The 16,676-nt window shown below is 37.5% G+C and overlaps 1 protein-coding gene across 9 annotated transcripts in view; it reads left to right on the top strand.

Annotated features, from left to right (window-relative positions):
• The window catches only part of LOC128858483 (disks large 1 tumor suppressor protein), a 157,069-nt gene that overhangs the window by 95,316 nt on the left and 45,077 nt on the right, over positions 1 to 16,676 (top strand). The gene's annotated exons all lie outside the window — the stretch shown is intronic.

The raw sequence follows: 16,676 nt of genomic DNA, 5'->3' as shown, positions 1-16,676 counted from the left end.
AATTGGTATTGAGTACAAATGCTGTATTAATTAAGTTTTCACAAAAAATATATATAACTAAATGTTTGCCATTTCGACATAGAGATGTTAATTATTTTTGCGATGCAGCGTGTCAACAGCTTCTTTCGTACTAACATGGATCCATGTACAGCTTTGTTATTTACAGCTCAGTGTTCCAGCCCAGTTTATGTAGATGTGTATAATATAAGTGTATAAGTTGTTCAAACACTTTTTGCATAGTGACTAAATAAAATTTGGTTTTTATTTACATACGCATACTTTGTTTGCTGCAAGAATCACAACACAAAATTTAGAAAATACAATTTTAAAGTTTTCAATTTACTACTGCTCCCTAAGTAAAAATAACGGCATATTTTCTTCTATACACATATACATATGTAGTGTTACTGTGACTAAGAACCGCAATTACTATTAATCATCTCGAACTGTTGTGCTCGTATTAGATATTTAATTTTATTTAATTCCTATTTAAATATAGTTTTGTGTCTCTAGGTACAGTATGTGCTAAATGTGAGTTCCCTTCGAAAGTGTCACTGAAAAGGTAGCACTTAGGGGGCGTCCAAAAATTACGTGAGGTGTTTTTTTCAATTTTCTGACCCTCCCTCCCCCCCTGGTGAGATGTCGTGAGATTTTATTCAACCCCCTCCCCCATCCCCCAATCTCACGTGAGATTTTTCAAAATGTGGGTTTCTTATGTAAACGCGTTGGATTGTTATTGTAAAAAGAAAAAAAATTTGCTTCGTGCTTTTATTTACGACTAGTTAAGACTAGTAATCAATATTGCTGAGAGTTATAAGTGTAATAAAAATTTAACAATAGAAGACTTAAATCGTAACTACTGCGATTAAAAAAAGAATATCTACTCTAATTCAGTCCATGGAGAATCATGCGCGGTTTCAAAAGAGACTATTGGGACCAACATGTCCATATGATTTTCAGTAAAATCATGTGCTCCTTCAACTTCGTTCTAATCTAGCCACTCTAAGCCGTTGACGCTTGCGCACAGTAACTCATTAGCTCGTCTTGTGACAATCCGTGAGGGTCGCACTTTGCGGAACATACGCGCTTGCTTAGCTGGTGCAATGTGAGCTGCTCCCCTGTGCTCTGCAGCTCTTGTGATAGATCCGAAGTAAATACCGCATGTACTGCAGCATATTTTCTCTAAATCATCACGTATACTTGGGCAATAGAGATCAATAGGCGTGCTGATGAAGGCATTCAGCGGTTCAATCGGTACGCGTATTAGAAATGGAGCAAATGATTTTCCGTCATGTTCTTTAAAGTCCGGAATTGTCAAACGTCAACCTGAGTGATAGGGCGTTCGGCTCATAGTGGCGCGAAAACAACCGACGGGCTACACTGTACCGCAAATTCAGATTAAATTGAGCTATTTGGTATAAAACAAATATGGTGGTTTGACAGTAGTAATGTATAACGTCGAAGTATGAATGAAATTATTTTCTTTCGAACGAATTAGTGAATGATCTTAATCATACTACGATTACGCTTGAGATTAAATCTTAAGCATGTACAATTTTTTTGTTTCAATCAGAAAAAAAATTGCGTGATATTTGCCGAGACCCCCCCCTCTCTCCAACGTAAGATTAGATGAGATTTTACTCGACCCCCTCCCCCCCTTAAACATCTCACGTAATTTATGGACGCCCCCTTATATACATACAGCATAACACAAATGCACACATGCACACTTACGCTTAAAACAAGCCTCTTCAATACTCACCACAGCAACGGAAGTATTTATACGTTCATAAAAGATTGCTTAACACTGAGAGGTGAAACTAAGGTGTGAAATAGTTTCACCTTACAGCACGCGCCTCACAAAAGCATGTAATGGTTAAGTTAGTTTGCACTTAAAATATTTAATCAAATGTACTTTTATTTACTTTTGACGTGATAACGTCTTATAATTCGATTTAACAGGCTGCACGCACGAAAAAATGTGTCGTTACCTTGCTCATTAGTGTTCCCTTGCTCATATGTCGTTACCTTACTCATTTGTCGTTACCTTGCTCATTGCATTGAATGAACTGCAAGCGAAAGCGCGGAACGAACGACAAAGCAAACGAACGGCAACGTTCGACATCTTGCTCTCTCCTACTTAAGTGAGCGTATATATGTATGTAAAGGGTGTTTTTTTAGAGGTTAGGTTTTCAAGATGAAATAAAACGTATATAATTTAATGTTATGGCCAAGAATTTAGCTTTATTATAAAGATAAGGGTTTGCCATTATGTTTTAAAAATGATTTCGGGCAAGTGGCCGCCGCGGCTGGCTCGAATAAACTCCAGCCGAGAGGCCCAATTTTCGACCACTTTTTGCAGCAATTGGGGCCGTATGTCAGCAATAACGCGCCGAATATTCTCTTCCAAGACGTCAATCGTCTCGGGCTTATCTGCGTAGACAAGCGACTTCACATAGCCCCACAAGAAATAGTCCAGCGGTGTTATATCGCACGATCTTGGAGGCCACGCCACAGGTCCACGGCGCGAGATAATGCGCTCACCAAAAGTTTCCTTCAATAAATCGATTGTTGCGTTGGCTGTATGGCTTGTAGCGCCGTCTTGTTGGAACCAAAGGTCGTCCACATCAACATCGTCCAATTCAGGCACGAAAAAGTCATTAATCATGGCTCTATAGCGCTCTCCATTGACTGTAACATTATGGCCGGCTTCATTTTTAAAGAAATATGGCCAATGATTCCCTCTGCCCATAGAGCACACCAAACAGTGACTTTTTGAGGATGTAACGGCGTCTCAGCAATGACTTGTGGATTATGTTCACTCCAAACGCGACAATCTTGCCTATTGACATACCCATTCAACCAAAAGTGAGCTTCATTGCTGAACAAAATTTTCTTGTGAAAATCGGGATCGGTGGCCATCTCGTTTTGGGCCCATTCACCGTACGTGCGACGCGCTTGATGGTCGTTCGGCTTCAATTCTTGCACGAGTTGGATTTTGTAAGCCCGCAAACCAAGATCCTTCCGCAAAATCTTCCATAAAGTGGATGGGCACATCCAATTGCTGCGCGCGATGGCGGATGGACTCATTCGGGTTTTCTTCGATACTCTGCTACACAGCAGCAATAGCGTCTTCGGTGCGCACTGTACGACGTCTCTGAGGATGCGTATTATCCACTAGAGCAAACGTGGTGCGAAACCGATCCATGGTTAATCGAATTAGTGACTCTGATGGACGATTATGTCGACCGAATATTGGACGCAGCGCGTGATGCGTCGCGCGAACCGAACCATTATATTCGTAATAAATTTGCACGTTGTTCAGGTGTAAGTCTATTCATTATGAAATGGCAAACCAAACTGAGCATAAATCAAGTGACAGCTGTCAAAAAGACCATCTACGAAAAAAGTAGTGCCAACTTGAAAACCTAACCTCTAAAAAAAACACCCTTTACATCTATAACCCAAAGTCCCTAAATACGTGTGCAATGCATTACCTTCGCACAGAATGCTTCGATTTGCACGGGGTTTTTGCTGTTTAAAGTTTAGATATCTGGGAAGGTTAATTATAACATAACATTCTGAAGGAAAGTAAAGGTGCCTTGCAATATGCAAAAATGTGGTAAAAATCGTAATTGTTGCTGCTACATCAAAAACTAATCAATCGAATGGATTTTTTTCTTTGTAGTTAATATTTTAAATTTTACTTTGTATTGCATCAATAAAATTAGTTAATTATTTTTTTAATGTAACCAAAATATTTTAAACAAAACTACACTTTTTCGATAAGGTTCCTGAACCGCACAGACTGGATATAGTCATGCTGTAAATAACTGGCAAACAAGTTGGTAACGAGGATGTGGCAACAAAATGGTGCGGAAGCGCTAGTTGGATTCTGGAAGAATCATCACTTAAACCAACCAACACTTTTTCGCAAAAAACTGTTTGTGTGTGTTCGCTGTGTGCCAAATGTGCAGCTGAGTTCAGTGGGAATATGCAGGCAAAGCTGTGTTCGCTTATCCGCGCATTTGATTTATTACTTACTGCCTTTTTGCTTTTTGCGTTTGGCGATGCTACGCAATATTTACCTTTGCATTTCTATTCTTTTGAATGTGGTTTTGTTTTTAGCATTATTAGAGCAAAATTCATTATAAATCCGGGTCGTTCCGGTTACGTAGAACCGACTGTCGTGCGAACGCTTTGACAATGTCTTACCTGTGGAGGCATATAAATGCGCTGCAGTTTAAAAAATATATGAGAAGTCTTACTTCCGGACAAGGCAATGCACTTTTTGCTTATAATTTGCTGAAAATTGGTATCGGGCAGCTTCCAACGACAAGTGGGCACATCGATTTAATACGATGTTTGTATTTTGATTGAAAATATTATAGATTTGATTGAAGAAGTATACCCTGAAATTAACAATCATATAGCAAAGTCGTAGGACTGGTTTAAAGAGCGAGCAATATTATTTGCTACCAATGAGCAAGTGGATGCAGGTAATGCCTTAAGGGGTTATACGTAGTTATGACTTTCAAAAAAATTGATTTTTTTATTGCATTTTTGTAATGTACATATATTCAAAAGTATACGCACGAAATTTGAAGTAGATCTAAGCAATACTTTCGGAGTTATACCTAAATATGTAGAGATGCCTCGGCACGTTTTAAGGTAGGTATTGAAACTTTAAACGTGTTTTTTTTCAAAACGGCATTTTTCAAGTCGGTGTACACGATATCTCGAAAACGGCTTGTTTGATCGGTCAACCGTTTTAACTCAATCTTTAAAGATACATTTTCTAGTAATTAATCGTTCCTTTTTTAAATCTGATACTTATTTTCCATTTTATAATCAATTTACGGCAAAATTTTAACGTAAAAATCGAAATCATTTCTTTTAAAAGCTGCCATTTTGTGAAAATTCACTATTTTGATTAGCCGAACGATTAATTTCTAGATAATCTAATATATTAACAAAATTTGTTTGGTTTTTTGATTTCAGATAATCCAATCCTGAGTTACGATGTATACCGTAAATCGTCTTTTTTTAAAGGAGGTTCCAGAAATCGCCTGCAGCGCGCTCTATAATCAACATTTTCATAAATAAAAAATTTTGTTACGTTCTTGAAGGATGCTTTTATAACCGCCAAAAATTTTCAAATTAAAATATTCTGAAGTTTCTTCAGGATAAATCCTTGACAACCCGTCTTTTATTTGCTTCATAACTGCGTATAACCCCTTAACATTATCAGTATGTCATTATGGCAAGCCATGCATAGTGAGTCCAATTTTAAACTTTTGAAAGAAAAAAATCCTATACCTCTAATAAAACACCCACTACGTTATGCTAGCTACTTATGAGTTCAGTTCAACTAGAATTACATAAAAATACGCATAACGGAAAGCAACTAAAAAATCAAAGAAAAAAAAATAATTCAATGTAGCTTTTATCAAATATCTTTAATACCTTCTTATCAATACCTGTACATACATATTTATAAACAATAGTATAGTATGCATGCTACGTCGTCGATTTAATATAGTTTGATAAAGTATGTATGTAGATATGCTGATATGATATAATCACTCAAAGCCGCCAAGTAAATAACTACGTCAGCGTCCAGCAGGTTCGCCACCACCTTCATCATCACCTTGGTCAGTGATGCCCAGGGGGTGCGTAGCCCCTCATTGCTGCAATGAAAGGGGGAAGAAGTGTAAATATTATGAACAAAATAAATATTCTTTATGAAATTACTGAGCATTCAGCGGCATTAACTGCCAATAGCGATTTGACGTTTTCGCCGTGTTTAAATACTTACACGTGTACATACATATATACTTGCAATGAAACGAAAAGCAACTTAGTCATAGCCGTTCCACAACGCACCATACTTGTGTTTGTATGTGTGGCACCCAACTGGAACAGCTTAGTTGCTATCAGACGCTCTATTGTTAGCTTCTAGCATTTGGGTGTGGTGTCTTATCGAGTATTCTACGTACATACATTGGTTATGCAACTGTTGCACAGGGTGATCCTTATAATGGTGTTTTTGTTTTGTAAATATTCAAAAACAAAAAACAACAAATTTTTTTGGTTTATTCGAAGAAGTAAAAATCTCATTCATGTGGCTACCTCAGGGCATCCTGTTAACCCAGTTTTCCAAGACATAAGTAACAGTTTCTGGTTCTATCTCACGATATTCGCCTTTAAAAGTCAGAATCTATAATGGATTATTCGTATAACTTCGCTTCTTCAAGGCAGCCCACAAAAAAAGTCTAACAGAGTTAAATCGCAGTTCCGAAAGATCGAATTACCTTCGCTGAGACGGCAGATAATACGATTACCGAACTTGACGCGCAAAGTTCGATTGTGGAATATGCCGCGCCATCCTGCTGTATCCAAATACAATCCATGTCTTCAATTTCCGGCCACAAAAAATCGTTCATCACACTTCTGTAGTTTTCATAGATGACCGAAATAGCACGAATCGCCGACGACTGCACGATTATGGCGGCAGGCAATGACATTGATGGCCTGTGCGCCAAAGTAAACGACTACCTCGCCTACCTGTCTCCCTTCTTCACTGGGAGGAACCTACAACTTTCCCCCACGAAGTCCACGGCGACCATTTTCACCACCTGCACAAAGGAGGTCAAACTGCAATTTAGGTAAAACTCAACGACACACCAATTTCGACTGTTAACAACCCCACAATTTTGGGTGTAACCTTGTTTGCTCTCCATCTCGGCGCATACAACTAAAGTCCAAAATCGCAACAAGGTCCCCAAATCGCTTGCGGGCAACACTTGGGGCAAGGACAGAGAAATGGTGCTATCGACATATAAGGCAATTGGCCGGCCGGTTCAAAGCTATGCTGTGCCTGTCTGGTCGCCTGGAACTAGTGGACGAAGCTTCAGACTTGCCAAAACAATACCATGCGGACTGCGACGGGATGTCTACTGATGTCCCCACTTCAACATTTACACGACGAAACTCAGATGCTCCCTTTGAGGGAGTACAACAAACTGCTCAGCAAGCAGTTTCTGTAAGGGTGCTGCAGTAGGTCCCACTCTTGCAGGCACCTGAGCCTGAGCCGCCTCCCAGGCACGTCAGAAGGCATTTCCTCAATTACGCCGACGAGTTCCAGAACAAAACAGGCCAACAATTACTGGGCCAGACAGTGTACAGACAGACAAGAAACGATATTCATCGGGAGACACTTACCACCTTCTTAAGCTCCCGACCTTTGAATGCCGTTATCGAAGTCCAACTAACACCCGTTGCAGGCGAAAAGCTGCAGCTTCCCCGAGAGTCCCGAGTAGCCTTGGCACAATTACGTTCTGGATACTGTAGCAGGTTAAACTCCTACTTATCCAGAATTGACCCCGACATACTAAACATATGTCCGGCATGTTTCACATGCCCCATCAAACCCACTCGTCTAACACCCCTCTCCCTCTGGACGAAACCTGTTGAAACAGCAACCGTTAGATGAACTAGACGAAGACGACCGGTGATTTACACTACACTGAAAGGGCAAAGTATACTGCTTCAGATGCCCAGATCCGGCAGTTTTGCTTGCTAACAAAGCCACCGAGATGAAAAAACCCTTCGTCTGAAAATATTATTTTGACTTCTCTTCAATAAACACCCTGTTTGGAGTACACAACAAAATTGGCTTTGCAAATAAATTTGCCGTATTTCCCAATGTTATTCCACGGAGATATGATACTGACTTTCTGCCAAGATTATATATAGATTTGAAGTTTCACTTAATTTTGTTTTAATTAACTTATTTTTCTCTCAATTTGATACTGGCTGGGGAAAGCACCTTATTGCCTTCGAAAGTTCGATTCGAAACGAAAATATTCAAAACAGGGAACACCTTTGCATTCCTCTGTAATTTTTTATTCTAAATCATTTTTTTACAAATATTTAAATTTGCAATTACTTTCCAACGCCATCTAATTCATTCAATTTCATCCAGTTACTTTAAATATGCAATTGAGACCAAACAAATTCGGACTCCAAAAAATTCAATTCTTACGGATCAGCCTTTTACTTAAATGCGAGTTAGGAAAACAATTCAAATGACACTGCACTACTAAAACAACAACACCGCTGGGTCAGAATATATCCGCTCAGGCCTTGCGCCATTTGAAAATCTCTTCTTTCTTTCTCCGTAAAACTCTGCTGATGAAGTAAATTGAATTCAAGGAAGCCTGGAAATTACTTTTTAACCTGCTCTACTTTGCTCAAATCATGTCTGTACCTGGAAAATTATAAAAGTTCCTTGATATAAAAAAACTAGACTAGACACCTATCCCTCAGTTGTACGCTGACTTAATTGCCTTAAGTTTGTCGTGCAGATTTAAGTTCATTATAATTTCATTATGTCTAACTGATTTCGCATTGAATTCACATTGCCACTATGCCAGTGACTCAAGATACTCTCTAAAAAGGTAATACAAAGCAGTCAAATTAAATATCATTGATGGAAAAGTGTCAGGAGATGGGATTGAGATGCTTCGGTACCCAACATTGTAAAACAATGAAGTCATGGTTGATGATGCAAAAATGCTTCAAAACATTTATTCGTACACTTTCAGCTCATAATTTTGTTGCGGCAAAAGTAACAGTAAAAATCGTTTGTGTTTTTAATAATATTGCCACGTGAGGAACGCAACAAAGTAGCATCAGTCGGGCAAAATTTTAAAAATAATTGTCGCGTACACCCTTTTTGTGTGTTTGTCCAAGCTCCTCCTCCTATTTGTGGCGTGCCTCTTGATGTTGTTCCACAAATGGAGGGACCTACAGTTTGAAGCCGACTCCGAACGGCGTATTTTTTTTGTAAGAAGATTTTTCATGACAGAAACACATTCGGAGGTTTGCTATTGCCTGCCGAGGGGCGAAAGCTATTGGAAAACACTTTTTCTTCATTTTGGTTTTTCACCGAGATTCGAACCTACGTTCTCCCTGAATTCCGAGTGGTAGTCACGCACTAACCCATTCGGCTACGGCGGCCGCGATACTAGGCCACGATACTATGCCGAAATATTCAAGAGTCTTTGCATAAAAAAGTAAGCCCACAAACAGTCCGTAATTGTCTGCAAAAGGCTGGTTATCGTTGCAGAGTGGCACGCCGCAAGCCCTACATTTCGGATTGGAGTTCGCCAAACGCTACATAAATTCGCCTGATTCTTTTTGGGGAAAACGTCATATTCAGTGATTAGTCGAAATTTAATATTTTCGAATCAGATGGCCCTCCAAAGGTTTGGAGAAAAAACAATACAGAACTGAATGAAAAAAATCTTATTCCTGCCGTTAAGCATGGATAAAATGGACAAACATCTGTATTTAAATAAAAATTTTGAGGAATAATTTGCATTATAGTGCCGTTAAACTTGAACAATGACCCAAAATACTCATCCTATCTCGTGCAAAAATGGCTTATTTACCACTTAGCAGCTTAAAACTCCACCTCAATCACCGGATCTGAACCCAATTGAGCATGCCTGGGAGCTCTTAGAAAGGAGAATCACAGCAAAAAATAACATCAAAGGCGTCATTAAAGACAGCTTTAAATGTTGAGTGGGAGAAAATTGCAGCTAATGAAACCAAACTATTGGTAAAAGGTATGCACCGACGTTTGGAAGCAGTTATTACAGCTAAAGGTGGCCTAACAAAGTATTGAATACTCGTTTTTTCTATTATTATTTTTAATAAAATATTCTTTATATGGCTATGTGCGAATAATATTTTTGCATAAAATTCTGACTTATTTCGTTATTACCTTAAGTTCTCTAATCCCAGAAATGAATTTGGAAGTTGTTGTTTCTTAAGTACTAAATAAAAATATTTAAATTAAATACTTTATTCCTTTATATAAATCGTGCTAAGTATCAAGTGTATCTGTTTATAAACTTTGAGTGTGCGAATAAATTGTGTAATCACTGCAGTATAAAAGGCAACTCTAATTTAAAACACTTGAATTTTAACGATTTTTTAAGCTTAAAGGAACTGCTTGAATATCTAAATTGCTATGTATTTCTATTTGTTTTTTTGTTTTGCTGTCCCATTTGTCGCTAGCGTGTCTAACCACTAACCTGTAATTTATGCGATTTTCTAGTTTTTATTCCCCCGCACGCCCCACACTTTTCGACTTTTCCTTGTAGAGACTTAATACGAAATATATGGGGTAACGATTGTTAGTTACCCCCTTTCCGACCTCATAGGGTCATAAGTGCTTTAACGCTACATAGTGGAAATAATCGCTTGAAAATTCGCGTGCATCAGTTGTGAGGGAATATGGGAAGTGGCAAGATGGTCAGTGTTGTAGGGAGTAGAGTTGCAAAGTATTGCTCTCCTGTGATTTTCATGCCGTGAATGACAGTTTCGCATAGACGATCTAAATTGGCTTATAAATATGTATGTAAATACCTACATACGAGTATGTATGTAGAAAAGTTTGCTTGTTGCTTTTTTTGCCTCATTGTGTGGGTAGGCACTAGGTCATTGGAAGGCCCGAAGGGTTGACCAAATCACACTATCCATCTCAGTTTAGTGGCATAACTACCAAACGTTGACCGCAATAAATGCTTTCGCCGTTCCGTACATTTGTTGTTGCCTACCGTTGCTGTTGGCCATTGTTAAGAAAACAACCGTCAGTGTGTTCATAAGTTAGTTAAGTTTGTCAGTTAAGTCAGTGTAAAACGTCCGCCATTTAACTACAAGGAACAATGACGTACGAGTACGATAGCGAATGACGAAAAATTAAACACAGTTGAACGAGGTAACGGCAATTAATAAAAATCGAGGCAATTACGGGACATGTTGCGCTTTTTTTCTTACCGAGGATTTTTACATCAGCAGTCTTACGAAGCTCTTTCAAAATAAGTATAGTAAGGTTATGTTACAAGAGCAAATATTTTTAAGTGTCTCAACTAACAAAGAAAAAGAACAGAATCAAAAAAAGTTGATTTTATTTTCTCTTCTCAGCTTCTCACGTATTTGCATACATTTTTGTAAAAAGTTTTTCAGCAAGAGTTTTTATTCTAGAATTTGACTCACTCTTTGAGTAGATTCGACTACTTTTAAATTCATCCATTCAAAAACAAACTCCTCTTTGTTTTTTTTCATTACTTCTTTAAGTGAAATAACTCCGACTGTTGGCACATAAAACTATGCAGTTTATATTTACAAGAAAATTGATATATTATTTGCGCCGCAATGTAGTCGGTTAAGAAATTTATCAGTCTGAGTGTCAAGTGCTCAGATATACGAACTCATACTGCATCACTATGAAAAGTTTAATATCTTACCAAAAATACCTAATTGTACTGAGCTAGATTCACTTCACTTTACATTAACTTTTGCAAAAACGCTCATTAAAGTCACAAATTCGCGCTGAAAATGCTATTAATGTTTTTGTTGGGGAATTCAGAGTTTGAAAATGTTGTGTTACTAGCATATCTATACTTGAAAGAAATGACTCGCTTTTATAATTTAATTATTGAAGAAATTTAATAGCAACTAGTTCGCTTCATAATTAAAAATTGAGTTGAAATTACATTTTATAAGTATGAAATAAATATTACTTTTTACTACAAAGTGGAAGTTACTTTAAAATGCAAGTGCAGCTAACTCAATGCTTCTTGCATTCTTGCATGAGAAATTTACTTTGAGCGTTTCCATTTCTTGCTGAAGCTACCGTTTTTGGTAAATATTGCATAATACATTAAAAATGAGATTCACTGACATGCAATACTTTAACAATGTAGCAATTTCTCATTTTCTATGCTTTAATGCATTACCTATTTTTGCCGCATAATTTTATTTGTACATCTGTGTACTCTCTCGTTCCAAAAAAATAACAAATATTACAGATTTGCGTTCACATCTGTTTTATAACTGCGAGTATTAATGTGACGGTTATATGTAACAGCATAAAATTTAATGTTAGATATAGACTGAAATGCTCAGAATGACGAGAGAAGTGGTATGTCCGTACGTCCATGATACGATAACTCGAGCAAAAATTAACTTAAATATTTGAATAAAACTTGGTACACATATCACTTCTTGTTCAGGGTGCATAGTTATTGAAAATTTTAATCAAAAAGCAAAAACGTGATATGTTTCTTATGCATAAATAATGCAAAATTACTCAAATTTGGTACAAATGAGTAACCCAATAAAATAAATACGTCGCAAGTTTAATTATGAACAATGTCCGGTGCCTCGACTTAAATATTATTGAGCTCGGGTAAAAACCACGCCCACTTTTTATATGTTAAGACTTGACATCCGATCGTTCTTCTGATGTTACAAGTTATAACTCTTATTGTTTATGAGTTGTCTATGCGTGTTTCCAAAAATTAGCAGCCAGCTCAAATTAAATTTAATAAAATGTGCGGGGATATGTAAAGTTTGGTCTGGACTGAATTTAACACTTCTTAACCTTTTATCATAATTTTTGTGTTTGTTTTACCAATTGTAATACTAAAGGGGGTAATAGTGTATACTTATATACCAATGACTCAGAAAGGGTTGCATCAATCATAGCTAAATTAGGTTAACATGTTTTCCTTCCACGATTTGTAATACAAAGGCATTTTATTTGGTACAATATTTAAATTTTTTATATTGAACGAGTCCGATGATTGTTGTTGTGTAAGAGAAGCCCCGTCAGTGTAGAGTAAATCATCGGTTGTCTTCGTCAAGCTCATCTAACAGTAGGCCCAGGAAACTTGCTGTTTCGACGGGTTGGATCCAGAGGGAGAGGGGTGTTAGATGAGTCGGTTTTAAAGGTCATGTGAAAAGGTGGTTAGTGTCGTGCGGGGTTCCTTCACATGACGGACATAATTTAGGTATGCCGGGGTCAATTCCGGATAAGTAGGAGTTTAACCTGCTACAATATCCAAAATGTAATTGTGCCAGTTTTACACGTGTCTCACGGGGAAGCTGGAGCTCTTCATCTGCAATGGGTGGTGGTTGGACTCCGATTACGGCATTCACAGGACGGGAGCTTAAGAAGGTGGTAACAGTCTCCCGGTGAATGTCGTTTAAGGACTGCCTAAACACTGTCCGGTCCAGTGAGTCTCTTTTTGTTTTGTCCTGGATCTCGTTGGCGTAGGGTAGAAGGTGTCTCCTGACGTGCCTGGGAGGCGGCTCTGGCTCAAGCAGGTGTCTGCAAGGGTGAAACCTACGATGATCTAAAACGCTGGTTTCAAAAAACATAAACTCAGTACCTCGGTTCTAAGAGTACTTCAAATTCATTTGATACTCGTATCTGTACAAGGTAATAAAATGGAAAGGTCTCTTTGCGATTTGGAAATAAATATTTTTCCCTAGGCTATTGCACTAAAAAGTTCTTACCGTATTTTTCTATATTTATTGTCCGCCTGTCTGTTTTTCTTTCTACTCATCGATTGTGACGTTGGTAGTCGGTTGGTTCGTGAAATAGCAAGCGCTGAACTCTCAGTGACACCGTGCTCGGGATATTTCGAAAATTATATCCGCGGTTGTTGTTGTAGCAGTAAACGGCCACTTGTTGGTCCTCTATGCATTCCGCATTTTTGATTCGGTTAGGTTCTTTTTATCTTTGCAATTATATAAGCAGTATTTGAATCGAAATTAATGAAACTTTGCAAATTTGGTGCTATCTAGCAAATCGCCGAACACCCAAAACACTTATCTTATTTATGCCTCTCACAAGCAAACTAAACTTCGACCAACATAAAAAAAAGAATAATCGAAAGTCGAATGTACGTAGCCCACGAAATTTGAAAATTCACCTTATTTTTTGAACACACGTCGTACGTTACCGGAACGACCCGGATTTACATCCGGCCAGGGACTATCACTTCATGTATGGGGAATGTTTTACTGCTACAATAGTCTAATAGAAGCGTGACTGCCATAACCTAGAAACTATTTGATCAGTTCGATTCTAACAGACTGCATTGTTTTGTTCTTATAATATTTATTATACGCAATATATTCAATAAAGTCTATATTCACCATTATTAGCTATAGGCTTCACATCTTTAAGTCTTATTGTGTTTTAATTTCTGCTGTGGGGGTTATCGGCTCCAAATAAGCCGAATTTGCCTTAATAACTCTTTGACCGTGTGCATTTGTTTTACTTCGTGTTTTTGCTCGAACATTTTCAATAGGGTAGGCATCAGGCGACTGTGAAGGGTCAATCCAACATTTTAATCCCATTTTGGCGTTTCTACCCTACATACCTTCGATGCTTGCTATCGTTTTCTTCTTGTAAAATCCAAGATTGGCTGGTTCTTCCAAACACTTGCGCAGATCTCGTTACTGATGCTTTTTGGTCAATTTTAGTCAACAAAACTGCATACAATTGGTCAGATAAACAGCCAAAATCGTTTTTGTGAGAATCAGCTTCAAGCATGAACCTTTACTGGATGCTTAAGAATTGTTCATGTTGAAGTTGTCAATTATCAGCAGTGCACAAGGACTGGCGTGTGCAACTATTCGCACAAAAGTAAGATTTGCCCAATTCTGTTCTGAGTTTGTCTCTTGCCCTTGCATGTCTTTTATCAATCCGTGATAAAGATGTAATTTTTTTTGGTCATAATCCGTTAAGGACTTACGTACGCTTTCTAAATTTCTCACAAAACTAACAAATTGCACAACGCGTATTGCGACAAGAATAGGCCTATTTAGCAGCATTAACATTTTTTTATAACAGAACACTATGTTTGAATTTTGACGGTCACGCTTCCATTAGACAGTGTAATACTTAAGAAATGAAATTCTTCTTACTTCTTCTACGGAGCCATTTCAAAAATATGGTTTATGTAACTAAACCAGAAACAACTGAAGCTCTGAAAAAGAGCTCAAATTATGCCTGAATATCTTTGAAAATTTCGCCAAAAGAATTGATATATGGAAGTGTGCAATTGGAAATGTTAAATATCATTCAAAAATTATAAAATTCCCCCTACTGCATATGCATGTAAACAAAGAGATAAAGAGTTCTTATTTAAAGTATGTGTTTAATTTTAATTTAAAAAAAGAAGCTCGAACCTGGAAATCCCTGTACAAATTTTCCTCCGAGAATTCCTGGGAGGATGAATATATATATATAATTGGCGCGTATACCCTTTTTGGGTGTTTGGCCAAGCTTCTCCTCCTATTTGTGGTGTGCGTCTTGATGTTGTTCCACAAAATGGAGGGACCTACAGTTTCAAGCCGACTCCGAACGGCAGATATTTTTTATGAGGAGCTTTTCCATGGCAGAAATACACTCGGAGGTTTGCCATTACCTGTCGAGGGGCGACCGCTATTAGAAAAAACTTTTTCTTAATTTTTCATCTTTCACCGAGATTCGAACCGACGCACCAACCCATTCGGCCACGGCGGGGAGGATGAATACCAATACTTAAATACAAAGTCTCTATCTTAGTTGTATATCAAGCGGTATTTAATTACCGATATCGAATATAAAATATTTTGATCCATTCAATCTTAAATCAAGCAGTTTCTATAGAACTAATAAAAATATAATAGTATGTTTCACTTTTCCATTTCTTCATCTCAGTTGTAAATTCTTTTCGCTTCGTTCATATCCATTCATCCGTAAGTCCAACTTCACCTATGTATTTGACTTTTAATCTTCTCAATTACAATTAAGTGCTTTTATTCGCTGTTTGTCGAGTTATCCGTTTATAATTTGAATACCCGTTTGTTGTTGTCTATTTGCGCAAACAAACAAATAACAACAAAAGTACCATTAACAATATAGACAAGTATAAATCTTTGACTTCCTTGCTGGTACGCGTGATGATGAATGAATAGACGAATGGCTGGCTGGCTGGTCGCTTGGCTGATTGACTAACGCGTGGCCTCTACTTGGCAACCAGCTAGCTTGATTCACTGTTAATTAACGAAGTAAATTTCGCTAAGTATGTATATACAGTTATTTAAGTAAGCTGCCTGATGCGAATGACATGTCTACGCCTGTAGATTTTCGTACTTTTTATCTTTTTATATATTTAGCTACGTTTTTATAGGCACTTCACTTATTGCAGAGCTCATTATTCTTTTCGCAAATGTTAAATGACTTAATGACTATTAGGTAATTAATTAAAGTAAGGTGGTCTCATTTTGAATTGAAGATTTGGTTGCATGCATTTGTTTGTTTTTGTTTTTGTGTTAATTAAATAGATTATTAATAATTGCGGACAGGACATGGCGTTATTTTGCCTGAAACTTCGTTTGGTATCAATTCCGAATTCTGGCATACACAGCCGTATTAGTTAGCGCGGATATCAAATTCAGCTGTCAAAATTAGCAGTTCAAAATTAGGTTAGGTTTATGTAAATAATAGAAATGTATAGTAAAATGTGCAGTTCCAATAAATTTGAATGAAATTTTATGAACATTTTTAAGGTGCTTTTAACTATCGTGATTTTAAACAATGCAGAATTTGAAGAATCACAACAAAAATACGATGTGTGTTGAAAGTGTTTGTGGGTTTAGGACACCCTAAAAGGTGGTTTGAATTTTTATAGTTAGTTACTTCAATTCTCGTTAAAAGTTTTTATGTTTCTATGCAACACTTAATGATGCAGTTTGTTGTATAGGCTATGCAAAAAATATCTGCTGTGACGTATGTAATTCAACAGCTAATGCAGTCAAAT

Source organism: Anastrepha ludens, chromosome 3 (genome assembly GCF_028408465.1).
Source record: "Anastrepha ludens isolate Willacy chromosome 3, idAnaLude1.1, whole genome shotgun sequence".
In the NCBI taxonomy this organism is placed as follows: domain Eukaryota; kingdom Metazoa; phylum Arthropoda; class Insecta; order Diptera; family Tephritidae; genus Anastrepha; species Anastrepha ludens.
Note: the sequence above shows the minus strand (reverse complement) of the source record. Positions and strands in the feature narration are given on the sequence as shown.